We start from the raw sequence: 21835 nt of genomic DNA on the forward strand, positions 1-21835 counted from the left end.
TTTCAGAGGAGATTGCTTTGTGATTAAATGTTTTTGGCTTAGGGGGGCGGGGCTGGATTACTTACAGCCAAGCCTGGACTAACATACTTTATTTCCTTATATCTGATTCTCTTACGGTATGAAACTTCAAAATTTAGCATTTGAGTCAACTGCCCTACATTTGAGTAAATTACCCTACTTTGTATTAAAAAACATAAGGATGATCATTTGGAACAGCATAACRTGTTCACCTAAATGTCATAACAATATCTCTTGTAGGAACAGAATACACAAACAATGAACTGTTACAATTATGGATGTAATTTTAAATAATCTATTTTTTATCCACCTCGGGGTTTTTGGTCATATCCTACCTTCAGTTTGTATGTCCTTTATACCAGACCCTTTTTTTTTTCTGACAGACTCCTCATTTATCTGTCTCTTCTTCATAGATTTTGATGCAAGAAAAGTGCTCAGAGATATGGAAAGTTACTCTTCCCTATTACAATAATGATATGTAAATATATGCAACRTCCTCAGCCTCTTCTGTAAATAGAGCTGGGCATGTTGCCTTTACCTTCCAGGGCTGCTGTTACTAAAACATCTCACACAAATGTGTGCTTCGTTTGCACAGAAATGGCCTTCCTCATTTGCTTTTGGGTGGAAAAGGAGCAGACGGGTGTTAAGTACATAAAACCTGGTGAGACCAGACCATCAAAATGAGCTGACAAAACAATTGAGAGAGCATCTTTGGAAGCATGCCTTTACTAATACAGGAAAAAAGGTATCTTGTTAATCCAGGTTCACTAACCTGTTTTCAAGGAGTTGTGAACAGAAGTTGTTCAGTTTTAACTTGGGTCAGCAGCTCAAGTTCAAATGTTGTCGTGAAACTGATACCTCATTCTGGGCGAGAATGCTCAGCATTGAAGGAGGCAGGGCAGGTTCTGCAGGAGGGAATTGTGGTGACAGGCTGCAGTATACATCCATGGGTACCAGTGAAGCAAAGGACTGCAAGCCTCTTCCTGATGGATCTGTGACTGTGCTGCCCTCTCTGCTGGGATGTGCTGGTAGCAGAGCTCAAGCATACTCTATGAGGACAGGTAACAGGCGCAGAGCCTGGCTCTGGGAAGCTGTGCTCCTGTTTTGAAATCAGCTAGCAAAGAGCAAAGCAGCCCATGAGCCAGACTGGGTTGATGTGTTACACAGGCTAGGTTGCTTAACCGCTCCAAACTCTCTTTACCACAGCATTGAAGGCAACAAGCTTTGACATATCCATCCCAGTGRTGGTTACTGCTGTGAAACCTCACAGAACACAGCCCACCTGGGGCAAGAAGGATGTTTCTGAGAGTTCAGAAACACTCAATGTCACTCTTCCTAGAGAAGTGGTAACATCCCCATTAGGTAACAGGGAAATGCTTTTGGGAACTTYGCCCTAAATTTTCTTGGAGTTCAGTTTTTCTTTGCACAGTATTTACCCTCTTGCTTCTTTGTTGGCTTTAAACTTCAAATATGGAATTTTATGTGGGGCTGAGAAAATTTAGGGTATTCATTTAACTGCACTTACTTAAATAACAGCTGGTTTTTAGTCAACTGATTTTATTAATCAACCTCCATCTGAATTATTAAGAAATAAGGGCTAAAATAGTTTATGAATTAATTTGTACTTAATTCATGTCAGTTTGGTCAAGCACTGAGCAGGCAGGTTGGTAAAAACTTGGGCAGCCTGACTGACATATTCACTTGTGCCTGCTCTACAGCAAAAATGCTCAGGTCCCTCTTGAAATAAAAGGGGTTACAATGATAATAGATGCCAAAATCAAGAGAGTGAAGATGTACTGTACTGACAGCAAAGACTAAATGATTGCCATGCTACAACAATACACTTTCATCCTAACGTACAAAGTCAAAATCAAAACATCAAAACAATCAATAGCCCCACTGCTGCACATCTTTTGCTAGGAAAAGTTTCCATTTCCTTCTTGACAAGTACAAACATCTGTAACTGGCCTTTTTTCTAGCCAACACTGTTTATAAAATTTCTTTTAAAAAAATTAAACCAGGAGTTAACCCATTATTAACTTGAATTGGCAGAACAACTTCTTTATCACATTGCTTTCTCCAAATGATTTTTCTCTTCAGCAACTTACATTTAAGTGACATATTTTTTAACCTCTGGAGCATATTTTGCATATAGTTCTGCCTAATTTGTACTTCAGTCTGTAAGAAAATAGTATTTCTTTTCTATTGCATTCATTCATCTTCATGAAAATTTGGTTTTACAGCCATGGTTTTACAGACTAAGGTACTCTATTTCACTGTAATATGGCTGTGTTAGTGCCAAGATGTGTCAATTGCCTGAAAATATTGGTGTCTGAAGTGTCTGATTTTCTTTCTTTCCTATAATTAAATATTGTGCAGATGGAGTTAAGGATTTATTTGGAATAATTGAATGTTTTCCTTCATCTTTTTCCATTGTGCCAGCTTTGCTTTCTTATTTTTGTTAAACTATCTAGGGGCCACAAAAAACATATTATTCAATTGTAGGTCATCCACTCAGGAATGTTAGATAAAAAATTCTATGAATGCAGCTATAGAGCTGATACACATTTACAATACTTTTTAAGTATGTGGAAACAGATTTCAAATTATTCTGGAATGAAAATAAATAAAGACACTTTTGTGGATTTTTTTTTCTTTACATGGTTAACTTCAAAGAGGATAATTTTATCAAGTATTTTGATGAAGTAATACATGTTTTCTGAGTAACAGAACTGTGAACATCCCAGGATGTGCTAAGAGATGGGTTGTCCAGGGATTGGGGCTTGCTAGTTTTTTTGCTGCAAGGCCCAGTAGCTTTGGTAATGATGACAGTAATCTCAGGAAACTACCAAGGCAAAAGACCTATGGCTCTGATGTTGCCACTGAACAGAAAGGGATTGTTTATTTAATTTCCAAATTGGCTTATCCTCAAATGTGCCATTTTGTCTTCATAAATTTTGGGAAGAATCTGGAGAATGTTGCCAACAGCAACCACTACATCTTGAGGAACTGGAAACAAAATGCAGGAAGAAAATAGTACAAAAATTCAGTAAACGAGTTTACTGTACCACATTCAGTGCCTTGTAAATAAGCATATGTTACAATTACCCTGGGTATCCCTCAGCAGTCCTAACACCCTGGAGCATTAAATGTCAACTAAAGTTAAACTGCACACTCAGTACCCCTCCAACATCAGTCTGTGCTAACACTGTTAAGGGCCAGGCAATGTCAACAGGCAACTGCCCACTTTGCTCCTTCTCCTGTATTCCATCAGACAGTGGAGGGAGTTTTCTGACATCTGCAATACTCTTCCCAATACCCTTCCCAAAGTGAATATGTATTTCCCTTCGATATCCTGTGCTCTGGGGCCATACAGCTGGCATTGGGTGGTGGTAGGTGAGCAGAGGCTCCTGTAATCATGGCTCATTAACATGTTCTACAAGTGTCATTATTTGGGTCAAGTGTAACCAGGAGTCCCTGACACAAAAGGTAGAGATCTGTGATTTGACCTGCTACCCTGTGAAACTGGTGTAAATKTCACTGAGGACCTGAAAGTTGTTAAACATGGAGGAAGATTCATGCACACATTTACATGGGAGAGAGGGCTGAAGGGTCATCCAGAAGAGAGTTCAAACTGCTACTGTTCTCTGTCCACTCAGCTGACCCCTGTAGCTTTCTGAGTCAGTAAGAGCAATGCATGAAAGAAGCATGTAGCACAGTGCTGTCAAGTATTTTAATGAATGACCTTATTGGAGTTGAAAGACTGAGTGATGGCTCCTACCCAGTATTACGACTGGGCCCTCCTGACTGTCCTTCTAAATGACAAATGACTGTTTCTCTACTGAGAAATCAATTTATAACTCACTTTCAAACTCTGCTACATTTGGGATGCTTTGGCTCTATGTTTTGCTGTTCAGGCTCATCCCTATTAAAAAAAAAAAAAAAAATTCCAGAATTATTTTTCCATACTTGGACAGCTATATGGGCTGACGCTTCCAGACTCTCTCCCCAGAGCAAGTTCTCCGAATTCATACAGCTCAAGTGACCTTTTCAGTTCACAGCAGTGACTAAGATTCCCAGCAGTGGTGCAAGCTTTGCAATTGGATACACATACATACATGAATACATATTTATACACAGATCTATACATATACTACACACACACACACGCACACACACACACACACACACACAGAATATGTATGTGTGTATGTATAAAAATACTGCTTGGAATTTCAGCTCTCATGTTCCTAAGCTCTGTGTTATGGAAATTCTGGCAAAACTCAAAAAGTGACAAGCATATTTTATATTCACACAGCTCATCTGTTGAAGCATGATTTTAAGAGCCCCTAGCTATTTAAACACTTACTGTAAAACGAATGAGTAAATGGGTTTCTGGATTAGGATTTTAGTCAGGTTGTAAATTTTTAGAGATTGGGACTGTTTGCTTGATTTTGTACACAGGCAATAGATTTTGGTCCCTAGGATCTGTCTCTGAGGGAATAATTATAACTGCTCCAAGAACTGAGAAAATGCACTGAAAATTGCTGTACTATTTAGTTTCCAGTTTAATTTGGTGAAATTTTCCATACAGCTCCTCAAATAACAAAAGCAATAGAAAATACCTTTTTTAAAAATAGTAATTCTCCTCTGAYAGGCTTCTTTAACAAATTCTTGAAATAAACCCTCCAGTGTCTCAGGGCAGAGAAAACCATAGGTTCTGTTACAGTTTCAGTTGTTACTGCTTTTTTTTTTAACATAGGCTGCTCGATGATAAGAAATATTTCAAGACAAAAACCTATCCAGTCTAATCAATAAAATCTTCCTCAAATTGTTGATAAAATTTGATAAAACTCTCTTTTCTCCCTGGTGAATGAGTAGTTCTAAGGGGTCTTCAGCGTTTGCCTCTTGTTGGGTAAACACTTAGGATGCTGTTCAATTCAAGAATGGCAAACCTGAAGCTGAATGCCTATAAATCTACAGGTTTTTAAGCTTTGAGCATTACAGAGAAGGCAGGTCGATGGAGTCAGTGGAGCCTAAAGCTCCCCAGCCATGGGAGATGAAATCCAGATGCCTATGGGGTTGGAGTCACTAGAGGCCACAGACAGCCAGCAGCTTCCTGAGGCTGGCAGATCTGACATGGGGTGCATTAGTGGCCATGTGGCATATCYTGCTGTGCCTTAAACAACATAACTGGACTGAACCCCAGCTGTATACCATAAACCAAGACATTCTCCAATGCTCAGTTCTATRAAGCTGATTAACAGCTTTATTTTGTTGCTTTTACCTGGCACTTCAAACCATTTGTTGAGCCATAGGGTAGCCCAGACATTGGTAAGAGGTTGGCACATGTGACTCTTGTCTTTCTGGAAGAGCAGCTGGAGCAGCCAACTCATATTAGGATGGCATTTCAATTGCCCATCCATGACCTGGTGAAACTGCTCCCTCAATCTCGTGACAGCAGTGGGAGTTGAGACCCTAGTATGTCTACAGAAGCTTTCAAATATATAAGTAGCCTCACAGCTCTTTCTGTACCACTCTGAAGTTTTCCAGTAATGTTTATGCAGCTACTTCATTCTTCTACTATTTATCCACCCGCTGCCCTGCATTCTCTCTCCTGTGTATATGTAATTTGGTTTGCATATTTTGCCCGGACATTTTTAGACTTACCCAGCATCTTCTCTGCTGGCTCACACACTCAATCCATAAACTTTCCTTGCTGCCAACCAGCTTCCCATCAGAAACTTTCCACATGGCTCCCAGAAAGGCATGAGGAGCATTCTTCCTCCCATCCCACTTCTCCTCCTTAGGGAGAAAGCAGAAGTTGGAAAAGCAGCAGAGGCAGAAGCTGGAGATACCACCACATTCCCTGATGGCCATTCTTTGCTGGGCAAAGGACATCAGAACAGCTGCAGCTGTCTTTCTGACAATAATCTCATACAGCGTATAAAGCCCAATGGTTTTGGGTTTATTTCTGTGGAAGGCCWTAGATACAGTTTCTTGTAAAATATGATATATATTGTATTTAAAGAGACCATTACAATTAAATAATTCTTGGCCTTTCTTTCCCAGGAAATTCAAATATGATTAATCTGGTATTATGGACCAGGCTTACCAGATCAAGCTGGGCTAAAAATTATTTAGGGGATTAAAATATAAAATTCTATCATTTTACATCTACACATCTATATATTTTTTCAAATGTCTGTCACATTGCCATTGAGGCAGCAGTTGGTAAGTTTGAGCGCTGCAGTTGAATTCCCTGGAGAGATTAATTCCAGCAATAACCCAAAGAGGAAATGGAGACAGCAGTAACTGTGGCCAAAAAGAAAGAAAGAAAAAAAACTAGAAGCAGAGTACTGTTTATAGAGTTGCAGTGTCCTCTGTGCTTTCAGACTGAGATGAACATGTCACAGCATTATAAATTTGCCTGTAGACTAAATATTACCTTCCAAGCAGCGCAGCTAAAGAGGAGTGGTGCAGTCAAGAAGGACCCCAGACCCTGCACAGCCTTCCCACACCACCCTACCAAGTCTTCCTCCAGAATATTTGCCATTCACCACAACAAAACAGTTATTAATATTTCATCCCTGTTTGCTTCTTCATGAATGCACAGCTGATGTCTTCACCTGTCCAGACAAACAAATCCAAATTCTCTTCTGTATGTTTTATTAGATTTCTGCCACATAAATGTTAATGAGCCTTGATTGTTATAATCAGGTGTTTTCTTTTTCTAGAAATAATGTGATAYTCATTCTACCTTATTTGACTTTCAGCCACGGCATGGTCTTCTCAGATTTCAATTTAAAATTATCATTCTGATGTTAAAGGTCCCCCAGGGACTTGTCAACTCCACAACAGCTTCCAAACAGTGGTATATTTTCCATTTATTCTTACCAAGTGCAGATACCAGCACTGCAAAAAAAAAAAAAATTTAAACCACAATGAGAACAAACTATGGGCCCAAGGAATGACATTTACAGCAATTATAATGAATTCACAGGCTCATTTCATTAATTACCATATGAGACATCWTATTTCTTTTGATTGCCACACTGCCGTGGCAACCTCTGAGCAGGAAATATAACCAAGAATTTTTAAAAATGAGAGCCTAATGTGTTCAACACAATTGAAGGTACTAGAAAGAGGAGCATATATCACCCTAAGTTTCTGAACTTGGGCTGTATTTGCACTATAGTTGCATCAGGTTTTGGACAGGAAAATAAACTCACATCAATTTTCTTGTTGCTGTGGAAGGTCTGCTGCTGCTCTCCATCTCAGCTCATGTAATGGTAGTTTACGTACTGCTAGAATTAATCAAAGCCACAGCAGCAGCATAGAGATGTGTCCTTCCAGTCAAAAATAGAGTCCAAGAGGTCCAGGCTATTAATATTGGAATTTTTCTTCTACAAGTACTTTGTAAGATGTTTAAGGYTTTGGCTAGAGAAAGTTTTCATTTSCAGTATTCTGGCCCCACAAGGTCAGTAATTTTTCTTTTCATGTTTGTTTTACTGAACTATTCCTATTATCTGTTTTCTTGAGACCCTTTGTTTTGSTGTGGTGGCTGCGTGCAGATTGGTGACACAGGACTACAGTACAGCTCACAACTCAGGCCCAGATTAGCAGCAATCTGCAGTCTGACTTCAATTAGCTGGAAGGATGATGTTTCTTGACCGTCTGGTGTTTAAATGAACTGAAAATCAAAACCGTGTTTTTCTTGGTTCTCTTCCAAATCAGACACTACAGTTTGCCTCATTAAAGATTAAAACAGATGTCGGTAAAAGGAGATAAATCTGAACCAAATTTGAGATCCAAATAATCCTGAATTTATCATTTGGGCCTTTCCAAAATGTAGGTGCAAGCACTGAACAACTTAGATCCTTGGGATGAAAGTAAGAGAGGCTGTAGGGGCTTAGCAAGACCCTTCCTTCATTTGAGTAGCTCTGTGAGCTCTGTCTGTGGGTGGTGAGTTGCAAGTGAGGTGCCCACTGTAAATCAGCAAAGATGCCCCACAAGGTGTGGGGATATATGGTCATGCAGACACACCTTTCCACCCTGTCTTTGAAGATGTGACCCAGAGTGACCTGGATCCCATGTCCCAGAGCCAGAGGGTAGGTGTTTTTCTCTCTCTGCAGTACACTGTAAAACAGACAGAATGCTGCAGCTGTCTTTTGCACTTTAGTATCTGAATTGAAATGAAGAAAGGGGAAAGACCAGGGAGAACACACAGTTGCAATGAAATCATTGCAGACAATCTAATATATAATGGTAACAGCATCTAGATGCCTACTCACTGTGTGGAATGTAGATATAATAATGAGGAAAACTGTTGGGGTTTTGTTTCTTGGGAAAATCATTCTGCTTCACTGTGACCTTCTCAGTTAACTTAATAAGCCAAGTATCTTTATATGAAAACAGCTCCTTAGTTTCCACACTAGAGAATACACTGCCTTATCACTTACTATAATTTTGATTATGAAACAGTTGTTTTCATAAGCCTCACTTTTCTGTTGCTTGCAGCTATGAGTAATCTTTTTTTCAGGCTACCACTTCCTCATGCATCCCAGTTCTTCAGTAATAACACTTTGTGCAGGTGAGGGTTATATTTTAAAGAAGAACTCTTTGATCATGTTCCAATGGAAGTTTTGCACATTTTTGTCGTGATGTATGTGCTGTTAGTTGCAGAGGTCGGGCACGTAGTTTGTAAGTATAGAGGTAAATGCAGATGCCCCGTTTGACCTAACGTTTCTTTTTCAGTGTAGCACTTTCTTCTGGTCACACAGTCTTATGGTACAGCTTCAAGGGAGACAGATGCCTTGGGCACAAAGGGGTACTAGTGAAGCCCAGACCTGCTGTAGGGTTTTGCCACTTGGTGGCTTTCTCTGGGGTAGAAAGGAGTACCTTTGGCCCTGGGAGTAAACCTTCTTAAAATAGTCCTGTACATTAATGATGAGTATTTATTTCACTTTGTGTTCTCCAACTTACATTTTTCTTCCAAAGTTGCTGATCTTGTCATGCACCCCAAAGGGTGCATCTCCCCCCAAGTCTCTCCAAACCTTGGGCTCCTGCCTTCCTACTGTGCCTACACTCTCCACAGGGGCTGGCTGTTCCTACCACTGCATTGTAACTCCCCRATGGCACCGGGACCCTTTGGAAAAGCTCGGTTTCACTCTGGAGCTCAGCAGGTTATGCTGAGCTGGTGGGAGAGTAGGAGGCACATCAAGCTGAGGATGCAGCTGATCAGAAAATGTTTGACATTTTGTTTTAGTACAAATGTTCTCTTATTAAGAACATGCCACACGTTTGACTAGTAGTTGAGATTTTTCCTCTTTAATATTATTCATGAGACAAAGAATTTGCACAATTCATTTTCTTAATGACATTTTCTAAAATGTAGTTAGAGCTATCTATGCTCTTATCCTGTATCACAGATGACTGTGAGGAGATTTCATGTGTTACTTAAAGACGTGTGCTGCTGAGTGCTTTCATATGGTACTTAAAAAGGAGATGTTTATGAAGTCCCACCAAAAGACTGAATGTCCCTTCTTCAGATTCTGTGGAAAGTTAATTAGATAATATTRTAGATCTCAGGCTATAGCCACCACTGTCTGTGATGCCCCCAGGCCATCTAACATGGCAATTTTCCCTGAAAGTAGCTGACATATCTGATTMATCTGTGGTAGCTTGCCTTCTTCTGGGTGCTGTGACCCTCATCCCACACCAGCCAATGTCTGCACAGGGTACCAGGGATGAAATAGGATTTCCAGCCCCATGAATAAAGGTTGTATAGCTGTCTTTTTCTCAAAAAAATCCAATTTACACAATCCTAAATTCTTTCATTGTCTAACCTGATACCTACCCCATCCTGCACTATCAGGCTCTCTGAGAGAAGTGGGCAAGAAATTTCAATCCTGATAGCATTTTGTTAAAAGTACATTAACATTAAAAGTTGCAATTCTAACAGTTGTATTAAAATGCTATATAGTGCTTGAGCACTCTCTGTATTTGGCTTCTGCTTCAGTGTAGAAGCCATCCTTTCCCAAAGAATCCAGAGTAAACTTGAGGCCAGGGGAAGGTAAGGAAGATGGGTGCAGCAGTTTTGCAAAGCAGTGAGCCGTTCAAAGGAGCTTATTAATGTTTTMATTGAAAGGACACAGTGCTTGGTGCTCAAAAGACAAATATAAGGTAAAAAAATATTAAGGTAAAAAAAAAAACTTTGCCTAATGGCAAATCTGAGTAAATCACTACCTTTATCTCAATTCTCAACAGCTGCTTGTGCCCATAGAATCATAGGGTGTATATAAAACCTCCAGGAGGCACAAAGTTTGTTTCAGTGGCATTTCATAGGTGACATGAATGCCATATTTGATTACTGCAATTATGAGTAAGCAGAGAGCCAGGGAAAAAAGGGGAGGAAAGTTCCACACAGAGCAGGAATGGGGGCCACCTGCCCCACATGGATGTTCCCAGTGTGGTGCCAGCACCACCACGTGCAGCTCAGCCAGCAGTGATCAAGCTGGCATTGGGATGCGATGGCTCAGTGTTCGTGGTGAGGGCCATGGGTAGTACCTCTCCTCTCCTGGACGGCTCCCTGTTGTTTTGCAGGAGGCAGGTCCTAAAGCCACTGTGAGTCTCTTAATCATCATCAAAGCCCTCTGGACCCAATCCAGGAGCTCCATGTCTCTTGCACTGGGGAGCCCGGAACTGGACACAGCACTTTGAATTTRGCTAACCCGGGCTGAGTAGAGGGGCAGGGTCACCTCCTTCGACCTGCTGGCAATGCTCTTCCTAATGCACCCCAGGACACCATTGGCCTTCTTGGCCACAAGAGCACTGCTGGCTCTCAGACAGCTTGTTGTCCACCAGGACCCCTAGGTCCTCCTCCACAGAGCTGCTTTCCTGCAGTTCCCAGCCTGTGCTRGTGCATGGGGTTATTCTTGCCTAGGTACAGGGCCCTGCACTTGACTGGGTTGAATTTCTGACACTTCTCCGCCCGTCTCTCCAGCCTGTCGAGGTCCTTTTGAAGGGCTTCACAGCCCTCTGGGGTATCAGCCACTTCTCCCAGCAAACTTGCTGAGGAGACATCTACCTTTCAGCCAAGTAATTGATGAACAAATTAAACAAGTGAAACAGCACCAGGCCCAGTACTGAACCTTGGGGGATACCTCTAGTGACAGGCCTACAACTACATAGTGTTCTACTGACATGACCACCTGGGAAGTGGAATTCAGCCATTTCGGAATTCACTTTACCTTCCACTTGCCAAGTTCACACTTCCTGAGTTTGCCTATGAGGATATCAYGGGAGACAGTGTCAAAAAATGCTTGCTGAAATTGAGGCAGACAATATCCACTGCTCTCCCCTTATCTATTCAGGTGGTTCTTTCATCATAGAAGGCAATCAGGTTAGTCAAGCATGATTTACCTTTAGTGAATCTTTAGTGAACCCATGCTGACTACTCCTGGTCACCTTTTTGTCATCTCTGTGGATAGAAATGGCCTCCAGAATCCCAGAATCAATTAGGTAGGGAAAGAGCTCTGGGTCATTGAGTCCAACCTRTAAGTAAACACCATCGTGTCAACTGGACCACTAGGAGTTCCACATCCACTCTTTCCTGAAACACCTCCAGGGACGGTGACTCCACCATCTTCCTGGGCAGCCTGTTCCAGTATCTAATCACCCTCTCCATGAAGAATTTCTTCTCAGTGTCCAGTCTAAACTTCCTCTGGCACAGATAAAGGCTGTATCCTCTTGTCCTGTTGCTGGTTGCCAGGGAGAAGAGACCTACCCCCACCAGGCACTGAAGAGGCACTCCATCAGCTTTCCAGGGATTGAAGTGAGGCTCACTGAGCACTAGTGCCCTGGGTTCTCCCTGCCCTTTTTGAAGACAAGAGTGACATTTGCCATCTTCCAGTCCTCAAGCACCTCTCCCGGTCTCCAGATTATTTGAGTGGCCTCACTATGATGTCCATCAGCTCTCTCAGCACTTACAGATGTCCATGGGCTCATYGGGGGCTCATGGGCTTATGGATGTCAAGTGTTCTCTAACCCAATGCTCCTTGATGAAGGGGAGTCTTCCTGCCCTGGGCTTCTGGGTCAGATATCCCCAAGGTGTGGTCCTATCAGTGAAGACCAGTGCAAAGAGGGTGTTCAGTAACTCTGCCTTCTCTGCTTCTTCTGTGTTCAGGATCCCCCCTCCACACACGGACACATTATCCTTAGTTTTCCTTTTGTCACTGATATATTTGAAGAAACCTTTCTTCTTGTCCTTGATATCCTTGGCCAGTTTAAATTCCAGATGGGCCTTGGCCTTCCTTGTCTCATTTCTACTTACTCTGACAATTTCTCTATATTCATTCCAAGTGGCCTGACCCTGCTTCCATCTCCTGTGTATTTTCTGCTTGCACTTCAGTAATGACAGTTTTTTACTCATCCACGGAAGTCTCTTGCTCTTTGCTTAATTCTTTGCCCATCCAGATGCACCTTTCTTGAGCCTCAAGGAAGTGGTCCCTGATTATCAACCAGCCCTCTTGGACCTCTCTTCCCTGTGGGGCTTATCCCCATGGGACATTTCCAAGAAAATCCCTAAAGAGGCTAAAAGGAGCTCTCCTGAATTCCATGGTTGTCATCTTGCTGCTCTGCTGCCTCCTTGTCTGATAATGAACTCCACAATCTCACTGTCTCTGCAGCCAAGGCTGCACCTGACATTCACATCTCCATCAAGGCCTTTCCTRTTTTTCAGTACAGTAAGAGCACACCATTCCTTGTTGGATACTTCATTACCTGTGTAGGATATTGTCACCAGTGCTTTCCAGGACTGTTTGTGCTTCATTGAGGACTGGTTGCAGCTGAATGGATTGGCAAGTTATGTCATTAAAAGTGAGTAATTTGTATTAATTTTAAGGAAAATATTTAATAGTCTGTAAGTCTTTTGAAACCCTCTACTACCTTTATGCTTTTCTGTATCCTAGGGCTGCATTGTCCAGATTCTCCTATGCCATTCCACTTGCCTCAAGGCTCTGGCCTGTAGTACCCAGAAAAAACTACAGAGGCCTCAGAGTCTCTTGTTAGAAAACCACCTCCCTCTGATATCAGATCTGAAAATCATAGGCATTTTCAAAATCACGAATATTAGGACACTTGTAAGTAATCACCTTGGAGCATAGGTGGTATTTCCCTTTTTTAAATTCAGCTATCATTTTCCTCATTGCAAAATGAATGTAGTTTTTACTTAATGCAATTTTATTTAAGAATACAACATCCATTAGAAAGCACATTATAGAAACATATCAATATTACAGTGAATAATCCTGTTACATCCTTCTATTATTTGTAGTGCTTTTTTTCCCCCTTGTCTTTAATTTTAAACATTTTCCAGTAAAAGACAGAAGGTGAAGTAAGAAGTTCCACAAAATATATGCATCTGGATAAAGACCCCTTTCATATTTTCTGCTTAGATTTCTTTATGGGTTTTTTTTCTGAAATTGTTTTCAATTTGGCTTAAGTTCCTTGTAGACCATGAAAGTAGCACCACAAAAACATAGTGTTTTGAATAGAAAGTACAAGAATGAAAAATGCCCTGAATTGAAAGGGGTAAAAAGACTGTAGAACAGTGGATTATAAATGTCAGTTCTGAGATCTTCTTTCTAATTCTAGTTTGACTCACTRAATGGCTTTAGTCAAGTTAAATAATCCTCTTTCATTCCCTGATTCAGGATCTGCGAAGATGCGAGTCTGTTCCTGCTTTGCAGGRCTTTTGAAAGAGACTCATGAACAGACTATCACAGAAGAACAAGGCCAAATTAGTAAAAGTATGAGGYAGCGAGTGTTTTACTATTAGGGAAAATACTGTAGCATGACATTTGAACTGGGACTGCATTGTAGGCATTTTTACATCTGTCACTGGAAGATGCAGAGGACGGCATATTCACAGAATATTAAAAATGGGATGGAGATCTTACTTTTTTAATTCATGAGGGAAGTATAATAGAAAAAAATTGAAGTCAAGGGAAATTTTCTAATAAAAATATTTAGTGTATTCAGCATTTCTTGTGGTAAATACATAAAGAAAGTAATTTATTAAGCAAAAATTCATTGCAACTGCATGAGCCTTCTCTACGTTAAGACCAGCACTGTAAGGGAGGATACAATCTGCATACTCTTGCAATTCACTTTAGTTCTTTCTTTAAACACAAATGTTTAAATCACTGGTAGTCTGAAAAAGATGTACTTTCCCTGATAATAAAAGTCAGCAGAAACAAAAAGCCTTTATTGGGATTAGAGTCCACCAACTTTTTCACTGAGGCGCAGCTTAATAAGAATTAGTCTTGGAGTACATACCTCCTTGGCTTTGCATACACGTACACAGGACTGCTCCTTCTAGTCCCCAGCACAGGCCTCCCCATCTCTGGTCAAGCCAATGGAGAAATAATGTTCTATTTTTAGCTTCCTTTAATGAGATTTATTGGATAGACAGGAGTTTGAAGTCCCGCAGCATTTAAGCTGCGGCTCTGCTGGTGATGCGCTAGCCCCTTCAAGGCCYATAGTTGTCATGTTGAGAGCTGCTGAATTGTCCCAGGGAGGAGCTGCATGGTGTTAGAGTGGTAGCTCCAGTGAGATACTTGAACGTTTCTATGACAGTTGTGCATTCAGGTGTCAGCTAAAAGATTTAGTGAGCTCCTGTGTTTTGTTAACTTCACCACTTGCAGCTGTCTCCTGTACTCAAAAGCTTGTTCCACAMCTCCCTTGACACTGAGGTTTTGTCACTACATGGTGCTAAATGCAATGAATTTCTGGAAAAAATCTGTGTTAAGGATCCTGCAGAGCCTGCTGGCCTTTGCCAGCTGAGAGTTCTCCATTGAGGAGTGACCACATACTCCCCAGGAGATCTAGAGACCTGGAGTGGCAGTGCCAGCAGCAAGCTCTCCTCCTAATTAATTGTAGCTATACTGCAATCTGTTAAGGAGCTGTGTGATGGAAACTGAACAATGATAACTGGCACTCGCTGATGCCAGATCATAAAAAACTAAATTACGTGTTTGGTTGATCTAGTATTGGGGGGGAGAAAGGGAAAAATACCATATGTTGTTTTTAATCTTTTTAGAGTTCTTTAATGTTCCTCTTAGAAGTACTTTCCTTTGCAGAATTTCTTTGTAATAAATTATTTCCCTTTCAGCCTGAATGCACACCATGCAGTACCRTATTAGATACTGTTTCTTTTTTGAAATATTATTGTTTAATAAGTTTCAGAATTCAGAAAAAATAATTTAAGTGCATGATACCTAAGAAACTTACAGAAGGATCTCAGTCATTCTTTTTAAAAAGTGTTTAAGAAAGRGAGCTGCATTAAAACCTTGAGAGAGGTATTCTAAATCTGCTTGGGAAAGGACCATGAAGAGAGGCTGTTTGGCTGATAAGAATTGTCTCTGAAAGAGATTCAGTGCTGAGATTTTGAAGTGTGGATGCACAGAGGAGCCTGAATGGTTACATGGGCAAAGACAGGGTTCCTTGTGACTTACCTCCACATACCATTAAAAGGTAAAATTGGTCATTTTGAACAAATATGGTGGCCAGTGGATAGATAGTAATAATAAGATCTTGCTCACTTTTTGTTTTATTGGATTAGGGGAGCGTGGTGGGGAGACCACCCCAGGAAGCTGCACAGATGGAAATTATTATGTGTCCTTTTTATCTGAATTTCAGAAACAGCTCCTGCTTATTTCTCAAGTCAATACACATGAAAGAGAGAAGACAAGACCAAAATTTTGCAGATATTAAAGTGGGGGAAAAAAAATGCTGAGCAGCCACCTTTTTTGCAAACAGTGCACTCTGGAAAAGCAATAAAACTACCAACATGGGCATATATCACTTCTGTAGAGGTCTCCTTCTTAGCAAGGGCAAGTTCATCCATAAATTGCACTGAGAATAATATTGCTGCTGAATCAGAACCACAAAAAGAAAGAAAACACACATGAAAGAAGAGAATAAATGGTTTGAATATCAACATTTGATTTCTTAGGAAGAAACCCCTGACCAGCAGGGTCCCCTTAAGTCTCCAGATTTCAGGCACCAAGAGGGGTCCTTTCGTTTCTTTGCTGAGWGAGCAGGGCACTGAGAGTGCTGTAAGGCCTCCAAAGCAAAGGGGATCAGGCCCTCATGAGTAATGCTGTGGAGCTGTGGAGATTTCCAAGAGCCTTCACTGCACCCTCCCATTTAGCTGCCAGGGCAAGAGGGGACACTGCCTATGTGCCCATTCATCTCTGCACCCCCCATTCTATCAGACCACTGGTTGGAAAATCTCTGTCAAAACTCTCTTGAAGTTCTATTTAGAGTTTTCTTTTCACAAGACAGCACTTGCTTTGGATGGAAAATTTATATTTTTTTCTCTTCCCTCTAAAGAATAAATGGCAAAAGCCAAAACATTTTGGCCAGATGTGTGGAAAAAATTAATTTGGCACTGTTGCCAGTRGTTTGTGGGACTCACTTCTTGGCTGTCTCATGCCTTTGCTGTCCTCACCAAGCTGCCAGATGACGGTATCTCCTGAAATGCACTGTGGCAAGAGTTCTGCTCTGGCATCTCTGCAAGGAAGAGAGAGTGCATGGAGGAAGAACCTGGCTCCAGGAGCAAACAGTAGAGACCCACACTGCAACAATATGTTTGAGCCCTATGAGCAAATACCAAAAGTTTCAGGTCTCCTTTTTGTTTAAACAGGTAAAAAGAGTACTTAGGAGGAAAAAAAAAAAAAAGCTTTTCTAAGCAGCTCTGGTTAAAACTTTTTTTTTTTTACCTTTGTTGGGAAGAGGACAGTGAAATAATCATCAGCTCATAGCAATGCTCTTGGTCAGATGCCCTAAAGCTCATTCTCTCTTGTCTCCTATGTTTGTCTTTGCTATAGAGTTCCAAAGGTAGCAGGAAGGTAGCAGATTTGATTTTTTGTTTCATGCTGAGATGAAGACTATTCATTTTCTATTCCCTAGCAACTGCCTATATAAACAACWACCAGGTGACCAGTAAAACTGGGCTTGAGAGCTAAAAGCAAACTGACATTGTAAATAAATACAATTTATTTATTGTGGTTCAAGAGAAGCAAAAGGAGAGTTAAATCCAAATGGAAATAATTGTTTTTTCCTTTCATTAAATGCCCATATRTAGCTGAGGAAAGCACTAAGTCCGGCCATCTTTTCCTAGCAGCATTCACAAATTTTCACAAATTTATCTGCAAAATGAATCAGGTTTAGTTATTTCACAAATGCAGGAATTCTGCATATTTTGAGTTATGTTAATTTACTTATGGTTTCTCCATATGTGTTTGTGCTCCCAGTTTCCACATTCGCTTCTCAGCTCACCTTTCTTGGCCATGGTGCTGCRGCATCACCAATGCCAACCTCACAAACACATCCATTCATCTGGCTTAGGGATTTTTGARGAAACTGCCTTTTCTCCTCCTCATGTCATGCCTGAAGGACTTCCCAGCCTGCAGGTGTGTGGAGATCACAACCATGGGTTTATAAGGTTCTGTAATATACAAGGACATGGAGACTTTATCATCTAAATTACCCTTCTTTATTACAGATCATGGAATCATGGAATCATTAAGGTTGGAAGAAATACCAAGTCSAACCTTTAACCAAATACCACCATGTCAACTAAACCATATCTCAAAGTGCCATGTCCATGTTTTTTTGAACACTTCCAAGGATGGTGACTTCACCACCTCCCTGGGCAACCTGTTCCAATTTACCACAAATTGCCACAAAAAATCAGCATTAGCAAATATGCCTATGCTTAATAAAGGCAAAATGCATCTCCCAAGTTATTAAAAATTTCTCTCAATGATTACTGTGTCAGCAATCAATAATACTAGCAATTAATAGTATAGCATCTATCAATAGCATASCAACAATCAACTAGAGCAACCATCAGCATTTTAGCAGTAGAYAAGTAGGTATGTACTTTTACTAGTTACTACAAAGTCTTCATTAGGGAAGCAACTTATCAACAATGTAAGAGCAGATATGCTCATTATTGATTACTTATATGAACATATAATACCAGTATTAGGCAAATTAGAAGGGGACAAACCATCTGAAAGTGAGAGAACAAACCCTATGGACCCAAGGAGGGAGCCCAAAGGGGACCATCAATGTAACAGAGAGAGTCTGACTTCAGGGRTGGAAATCCCAGTGACAGTCCAAGATTTTGTAGAAAGTTCGTGTGGAGAATTCAACCTGTTTAGGGAATGAAAAATATATACAGCACAGGAAGTTGTCACAGAGAGAACAGCTCCATTTTCAATAAAAAATAGAAGTCAGTTTTATATCACAGAGACATAAGACTGTAGGACACCACCACTCTGAGCAGCCAATAGATKTTAATTGATGGTTTTTATCCAGGGCAGACGATAGATGATAATATTTTCTGTTCTTTMAGACCGATTTTTATTTTCAGACTGTTATCATCTTCTTGCTGATAGAACAGCCAATGGCACCTACTAATTCATACTTTCTCAGGATGTTTTCCCCTTTTTTCCAGACTATTTTTTGTCTTTTCAGATAATAAATTGCTCTTACAGTTCCTTGGTTTTGCACTTAYTGATTGTATCTCCGGAGGTTTCAAATTTCTATGTACTCAGCTGTACTTCAAAGATGCCAGCTGAGAACTTCTTGAAGATGTTTTTGGTTTACAGGCCTGGTTCCCAGGTTCAAAGTTCCCAGGCTGGCAGGCATTTCCTCTGAGAGTATTTTTCYGGTAAATATTTTCTTCTGTTAAGTAATTTTCCCCTTCTGATCAGGCTGCCTTTATGGCTGTTYCCATCACCTCAACAACCAGCATCACTGTTTGGTGGCCACCATGTTAAGGCTGCTAAAGTTGCTAAGCTTATCTGTGAAAGGAAAAATAGTTATTCAGGCAACTGGCTTGTCTACAAGTGTGAATGAGTGTTATTTCAATTTTGTTTTGATGGAAGAAAAAAAAAACCAAACAAATTAAGCAGGAGCTAGCTTGGAGCTGTGAAGAAAAAATTCTGGGAATGTCCAAATGCTAGATGCTGTCTGTGCAAAAACATGTGAGCTGAGATTTGTTGTTTGGTTGGGGCTTTTTCCTCCATTAGAATGTAAGTTCTGAAAAGTTTTGCTTTGTGTTCTAGCCAAAGAATGTATAGGAAGAAAATTACAGAAAACATTTTTTGCCTGCATTTTCCAATTATMCCTTTTCAAAAAGAAGCTGGGTTGTCTTTTTTTTCTTTGATCTGACTTTTTGTAGAGTAAAAAGAAAAAAAAAGAACCTAAAAGTAGAAGTCCCAGGCTAAACTCTGTTGCATTATATGAAAAATGGAGAATAAGACTCCCAGCTCAGGCCTATTTCAGTTCTCTAAAGGGAAGGACATGGGACTGTGTTGCTCTTCTTTTTGCTATTGCAGWAGACCTGGACACAAGCAGATATGTGCAAATTTTGAAGATATTTTGACCTCATTTCTASCTAAAAGTGACCAAAAGGTGGGATCTGGAAAATTAAGCTAAAAAAAAAAAATCGTTTTCTTAAAAAGTGTCACATTTCATTTCCCCTAATYAGATTGTTAGATGACAAATGAGCAACATTTGATGACAAATCAACAGCATGGCGGTAGGAAGGTCAAGGCTGTGTAATGGTCAGCTAAATCTCTTTCATGCTGTGTCAAACATCTGAAAAAAAAATACTGCAGCATAAAGAGATAGTAAATGTACTTCTGTKTCTCATTCGGAAAATATTCTCAGTGCTTCACTTCTGATGGTTGTCAGCTGGATAATGCAACTGGATAGTTAAATTTACAGCTTTGGAAAAAAAAATCAAATCTGCTTAGGGACAGATTCCTTTCTAGAAAGCAAATAAACCAACACTTACAGAAACAGCAGGATGTGATGCCAATCAGAGTCACAGTAAACTGCATCAGACTATCAGAAACATGCTTGTAGAATGCAGGTAGCTTACCTTCCTGCAGTTCCATTTGCACAGGAGAAGYTTACTCCTCATGCACATTTGAACTCTTCAACAATTATCTTATAATGGGAGTTAGAGAACTGGGTTATTATTYTTTTGCTGTGACTGGGACTCAGATCAAGGTCTTCCTGAATGAATTCCTCTATACCTGTATGTGTATCAGATCTTGATTTGGACTGACAGAGCTTGCTGACTTGCAGTAAGTGGCAAACAGTGTCTTTAGGTAACTAGTAATTTAAATAAAGTCAGTATGATGGGTATTAAATAATATGAAAAGCACCTGAATTTTAGATAAAGGATAGGCAGTGATTGCAAGTGGAGTACAGCCTGGCTGTCTGAAGGAATTGGCTGAATATACTGAAAACTCAAATGTCRTATTTCTCTTACGCATCAAGCATTGTATCCTTTTGGGGGTACAGAAATGTCAAATTCCCATCTGTGAAAATATAAAGTGCATGAGCCACATACCATTTCAGTGTTACGAATCATAMTAATGAAAATGTATCTGATTTTCAGGCATGTGACGTTAAAGAAGAATTTCATGAAATAGGTCTGTCAAAGTATCCATGGCATAAAGAAMCAGATTAGGAAATGTGTTATATAAACCATCAGCATTTTATCAGAGCATTTGCCTTTTTCCATGATGGTATCTCACACTGGGAACATGGGCCACCAAAGAAATAAAATTCTAAATATATTTAAAGATTGATGAYGATGACAGTGCTATGCTGATAAAATCTCAGAGGTAAGCACAGGAAAAGACGCTTTCCAGTCACAGAATAGAGGAATCCACACAACTGAGACCCAAGCCATGCTTAAATGAAATATTTATCACAGCACACAGGTAMGTTTTGAAGTGAATTGTGTACAAARYATTTACATGCAAAACATTTCCAAAAAGTCAAGGATGAGCAGAAAGCAATTGAACTGAGCATGGATCTCTAAGGGATACTGGCATTAGTAAGATCCTTCTGTAGCTCTGAAAAACAARCTTGTATAGGGAAATGAGATATGGAATAGCTCCATTATTTTCTGGTTCATTTAGTGTTGTGTATTTTTCATTAAGTGAATGTGAAGCATGAGCAGAAGAAGCCAGTGATGAGTTTAACCATAAAAGGGTGAGCCCTGGCAACCGTCTGTTCCTCTGATTGCCACCATCCCACTTGGTGCCTGACAGGTCTCCTGGTGGTGGCTGAAGGGCTGCTCCTGCTTAGAGCACTTGTGAGGCAGAGCTCACCCCAGTGCAGCCTCCCCTGGGAAGTGCCAGCTGGCTGGGTACCAGAAAGAATGCCAGAAAGATTACAGAYATGGCCTTGCACCTCTAGGTAGCATGCAGGCCAGGGGACTGTGCTGCTTTCCATGCCTGCATTCAGTGTCACAGTGAACCCACACTGTCACATCAGTAAGCGTAACAGGTTATTTCACAGCTGCGTCTCTACAGCATCCCTACTACCTTTGCACTTGATGCCAGAGGGCAGAAGGACTGCCAGAGGAAGAATATTTGGGGATCTATATATGGGGCAGATATAGGGTGCAGAGGATAAAGCACAATGTGAAAAATAAAAATGGGGAAAAGTTAGAGTTTATTATTGCTTTATACTCTGTCAGTAATGCTATTTTGTGGGTTATGCTGTGCATACCCTTAAAAAACACATACAGAATCCTAGTCTAACTTTTTAGTAGAAAGTAGAGTGGCTGAAAAGACAGAAAAACGTAGTTTGGTGGTTTTTTTTTTGGTTTTTTTTTTTTTTCCTAGGGTTGCTCTGCCCAGAAGATAAAAGCTGGAGATTTTAAGGAGGGAGAAAAAAAACACTGAAAATAGAAGGACATGAAAGCTGTACT

General features: G+C 40.4%; 1 pseudogene; it reads right to left on the reverse strand.

The window, feature by feature from the left end:
• Positions 1 to 10529: 10529 nt before the first annotated feature.
• LOC130575054 (uncharacterized) lies at positions 10530 to 12451 on the reverse strand (annotated as a pseudogene).
• Between the last annotated feature and the right edge of the window lie 9384 nt (positions 12452 to 21835).

This window comes from Malurus melanocephalus, unplaced genomic scaffold (assembly GCF_030028575.1).
Source record: "Malurus melanocephalus ecotype Western Australia unplaced genomic scaffold, MMel_1.1 scaffold_4, whole genome shotgun sequence".
NCBI classification, from domain to species: Eukaryota; Metazoa; Chordata; class Aves; order Passeriformes; family Maluridae; genus Malurus; species Malurus melanocephalus.